Genomic DNA, 5,610 nt, shown 5'->3' with positions numbered 1-5,610 from the left:
GACAGTCCTGAAACGTTGGATGTATTCAGATACTGTTTCTCCTCGCTTCTGCCGCACCTGTGTTAGATCGGCAATGCCAGCCTCGGTAGCTTCCGAGTGATATTGCACGTGAAACTGCTCTTCTAGCTGCTTCCATGTGCGGACTGAGTTTGGTGGCAACGAGGTGTACCATCCAAAGGCTGATCCCGTAAGAGATTGTGCGAAAAACCTCACACGTAAAGGGTCTGATACTGAAATCAAGCCCAGCTGTGCCAAATATCGGCTTACGTGCTCTATTGAGCTAGCTCCTTCTGCTCCATTGAATTTTGAGAATTCAGGGAGCCGATATTTGGGTGGCAGCAGGATCAGATCATACTCGTCGGGGTACGGCTTGGAATAGCCGATTGCTTTCCTCTTCGGCAAGATGCCGAACTGGTCTCTCAAGATAGTGCGGATCTGCTCCATGGTATTAGCTGTAGGGACCGAACCTTCATGACTCGTTCCAGTAGCATATTTAGCCAGCCATGCTTGTTTGTCAGCATCTACTCCAGAGATCCCTGTTGGTGCGATCTGGCTTGTGCGCGCCAAGGCATTGCAGTCCGGCACGTAGGTGCACACGTATCCATGTGGGATCTCCTTGGGCGGCTCATATAGGAATTGGCAATCGCTAGGATCGCCCCCAACCTTGTAGACAACGTACGCCGGTGAACCCGGTGGTTCCGGCGCTGCGAGCGCGAATGGCAGCGGTGGTCTAATCTGGAGTGGTATCTCTCCCTGGTGAGTTCCCAGGGTAGGTCCTGACGGAGAGTACTGATGCTTCATGATCTCTTGCACCACTCGGACCGCAACGCGCTCAAAAGCGTTCACCAAGCTCTCAGAATGGCGGTGTAGGGAATGAGCTACCATGTAATTAATCTCCTGGCGTAGAGCTCTGGTACGTTCCTCTGAAGAGGTAGAGAGGTCCACTTCATCGAGGGCCCCTTCAGGGGAGAACCCTTTCCATCTGATGCCATGTGAACGGGTCTTCGTGAAAGAGCCGATGAGATCGGCTTCTAAGATGGTTTTCATCTCATCGTACTTCTTCTTGTGTTCTTCCGGCAGATCTGCGTACGTGACTGGTTCGCCCACCACCTCATCCGCGGCTTTTGACATGGTTGCTGCAGATGTCGACGTAGTGGTTGCTGTAGAGTGTCCCACCGGGCGTGCCAGAATGTGTTGCTGTCAGAAACCCACCGGCGAGCAGCGACGGGCAACACCGTAGAGCCGGGAGACTCCCAGGATTGCGGCTGACCCTGGTCCCTCAGGCGACGGCCCGCAAAGCCTTCTGGTACACGCGTCCTGGTGCTTACGAGGGCGTGCCACCTGACCTATACCTGGTCAGGAAGGTGATGGATTGCTTCGACTAATTTCCTGCATGGCAAACACGTAAACATTAAATACGAGCCCCAATCGGCTCTTAAGTTGTTCTGTGGATCGGCTCAAAGAGCCGATTGCCCCATGGTTCATGTTAGATTTATAAGGACATGGGGATCATGCTTTATCAATATCAAGCTAAACTAATCTACGATAGTCTAGGGTTTTCACCGTATAACCGGAACATCCTATGCGTAGTTGAGCCTAGCAGATACGTAAGATAACGGAAAACCAGCCCTAAAGAGGCCTAAAAACCAACGTAAAGTTGATCCCCGGAACAATCCCTCTAGAGCTTAATAAACCACACCTCACGCACTACCAGATCGTTCAACCCGTTTATAAGGCCTAACCATACAGATATCAAACCAATCCTTGAGGAACAAGGAGCAACTATAACGGATCAGATCTACTGAATAAAGATTAAGCAAGATGCTGCCCCTACACCTGAGATAGGTGTAAGGGCAGCAAGATATCAAGGGGTAGCGTAACTAAACAAGTGCATCGTGAAAGCATTGCGATCAACCCCAAAACACCTAAGATAAGGGTGTTGCTCGCCATCAAAAAGGCTTCAGCACGAGCAACACCAATAACGAATAAGGATATCGCCTAGATCGCAAGATGCGATCTAGGCAGCATGTTGCTTACCCAGGAGAAACCCTCGAAACAAGGGGTGGCGATGCGCCTAGATTGATTTGTTGTGAACGTGTTCGTCCTCCTTTCTCAATAACCCTAGGTACATATTTATAGTCCAAGGGACTTTCTAATGCGGGAATAAACTAACCCGTGTACGGGCTAGACTCTATCTTCTAATTCCAACCGACACGTACCCTACTATATTTACAGATACACGGGCAATCTTGCCCAAACTTCTTGTACAAGGCCGCTTCAGAGATTCTCCAAATGTATATCCTTCAAGCCCATCTCAATTACGGCCCACCTCTTGGCCCAGTTAAGATCTGGTTATAACAGTAGGTAAACTAACTCAACATAAAGTAAAAGAAAGGCCCTTCGCAGAGGGAAGCAAGGATTAAATCATGTGCTAGAGCTTTTTAAGTTTTGAAATCATATAGAGAGTATAAAAGTAAAGTTTTGAGAGGTGTTTGTTGTTGTCAACGAATGGTAGTGGGCACTCTAACTACCTCATCAACCAGACTCTCAAGAGCGGCTCGCATGAAGGACGTTATCTCTACCAGCAAGGTAGATCATCCCTCTTCTCTTTTGTTTACACATGTATTTTAGTTTTATTTATGGTTGACACTCCTCCCAACCTTTTGCTTTCACAAGCCATGGCTAACCGAATCCTCGGGTGCCTTCCAACATTCACATACCATGGAGTGTCTATTTGCAAAATTAAGTTGCTTACTGATGAATCAGGGCAAAACATGTGAAGAGAATTATTAATGAAGGTTAATTAATTGGGGCTGGGAACCCCGTTGCCAGCTCTTGTTGCAAAATTATTGGATAAGCGGATGAGCCACTAGTCCATTGGTGAAAGTCTGTCAAGAGTAAATGACAAGGTTGAAAGATAAAACACCACATACTTCCTCATGAGCTATAAAACATTGATACAAATAAGGAGTAATAAAGTTTTGAATTGTTTAAAGGTAGCACATGAAGTATTTACTTGGAATGGCACAAGAATACCACATAGTAGGTAGGTATGGTGGACACACATGGCATAGGTTTTGGCTCAAGGTTTTGGATGCACGAGAAGCATTCCCTCTCAGTACAAGGCTTTGGCTAGCAAGGTTCTTTGAAGCAAACACAAGTATGAACCGGTACAGCAAAACTTACATAAGAACATATTGCAAGCATTATAAGACTCTACATTGTCTTCCTTGTTGCTCAAACACTTTTACCAGAAAATATCTAGACCTTAGAGAGACCAATCATGCAAACCAATTTCAACAAGCTCTACAGTAGTTCTCCACTAATAGGTTTAAACTACATGATGCAAGAGCTTAAACATGATCTACTTGAGAGCTCAAAACAATTGCCAATTATCAAATTATTCAAGACAATATGAAGCATTTTCTGTTTCCATCCAAATAACAATAAGTGTTGCAGCTTTCAGCTTCCGTCATGAATATGAAAAACGAAGAACACAAGTGTTCAAATGAAAAAGCGGAGCGTGTCTCTTTCCCACACAAGGATTGCTAGGATCCGATCTTATTCAAACAAAAACAAAAATAAAAACACACAAACGCTCTAAGTAATGCACATAAGATGTGGAAGAATAAAAATATAGTTTCACTAGAGGTGACCTGATAAGTTGTTGATGAAGAAGGGGATGCCTTGGGCATCCCCAAGCTTAGACACTTGAGTCTTCTTGAAATATGCAGGGATGAACCACGGGGGCATCCCCAAGCTTAGGCTTTTCACTCTTCTTGATCATATATCATCCTCCTCTCTTGACCCTTGAAAACTTCCTTCACACCAAACTTCTCATAAACTTCATTAGAGGGGTTATTACTAAAAAAAACTTTAATCCACTTTAGTCCTGTAGTGACACATTGCAAGAACTAAATAAAACATTAGCTACAGCTCTCCATGTCTAGAAAGCCTTGCTTAAAGTCCACAAGAGACAATGCAAAAAACAGAGACAGAATCTGTCAAAACAGAACAGCCAGTAAAGACGAATTTTTAAGAGGTACTTCCGTTGCTAAAATCAGAAAACTCAAAACTAATGAAAGTTGCATACATATCTGAGGAACACGCATGAAAATTGGCAGATTTTTCTGAGTTTCCTACAGAGAGACCTACTCAAATTCGTGACAGATAGAAATCTGTTTCTGCGCAGAAATCCAAATCTAGTATCAACTTTATATTAGAGACTTTACTTGGCACAACATTGCAATAAAATAAAGATAAGGAGAGGTTGCTACAGTAGTGACAACTTCCAAGACACAACAAAACAGTGGCAAAATAAAGACATGGGTTATCTCCCAAGAAGTGCTTTCTTTATAGCCATTAAGATGGGCTCAGCAATTTTAATGATGCTCACATAAGGATGAGAGTTGAAGCAAAAGAGAGCATCAAAAAGCAAGTATGAAACAAATTTAAGTCTAACCCGCTTCCTATGCATAGGAATCTTGTACACAAATAAATTCATGAAGAACAAAGTGACAAGCATAGTGACATAGGCATCCCAAATGGGCTTGCCGAAGATAGTACCCGGGGTTTACTGAAGGCCCACTACCAGAAGAATAAGAAGATTCGGAAGCCCAAGATATTATTAAGGAAAGCTAGAGTTGTAATAGAAAGTCTTATTTGTAATCTTGCGGGATGAGTTAGAAACCTTCCCGGACTCTGTAACTTGTACGGCACGAATCCCTCGGCTCCGCCTCCTATATAAGGGGGAGTCGAGGGACGCAGAAATCATCGAATCATTGTTTACAAACCCTAGTTTTTATAATCGTCGAGTACTTTTCGGCTGAAACCTTCGAGATCTACTTGCCCTCTACTTCCAACTAAACCCTAGCCTACAATCCATAGGCATTGACAAGTTGATACCTTGTCAATTGGCGCCGTCTGTGGGAACTAGAGGCGTAAGGATCTGATCTCGATGGCACGTTCAAGATCTTCGACATCATCAACCGCAAGCAACGCAATGGATCGAGACGTTGGAAGGCCAAATAAAGAATCAACTTTCAACACCGAGAAAAATTCTAAGGAGGTGCAGATTCACCCGACAGACCCGAAAAAGACGACGTCCATCGCAAACGACTTGGACCTCGCATAGGAAAGCACGCTCGTCGAGTTCCTCCGTGAGAACTGGAAAATCTTTGCATGGTGTCCAGCTGACATGCCAGGAGTACCCAGGGAACTTGCCGAGCACCACCTAAACTTGGATCCACTAGCGAGACCAATCAAACAACCCTTGCGGTGTTTTTCGGAACCAAACCGCAAGGCCATGCTGTCAGAAATCGATCGACTACGAGAAGCTGGTTTTATCAAAGAGATATCTACAGAAGCCACATGGGTAGCTAACCCAGTGATGGTGCCGAAGAAACACACGAAAGTCCTTCGCATGTGCGTCGACTTTACATGTCTCAATAAACATTGTCCTAAGGATCACTTTCCCCTCCCAAGGATCGATCAAATCATCGACTCCACGGCAGGATGTGAACGTCTTTCCTTCTTGGATGCATACTCTGGTTATAACCAGATCAGACTGAAAGAAGATGATGAGGCCAAAACAGCGTTCATAACACCTTA

Source organism: Lolium perenne, chromosome 5 (genome assembly GCF_019359855.2).
Source record: "Lolium perenne isolate Kyuss_39 chromosome 5, Kyuss_2.0, whole genome shotgun sequence".
NCBI classification, from domain to species: domain Eukaryota; kingdom Viridiplantae; phylum Streptophyta; class Magnoliopsida; order Poales; family Poaceae; genus Lolium; species Lolium perenne.
This window is presented reverse-complemented; position numbering follows the sequence as displayed.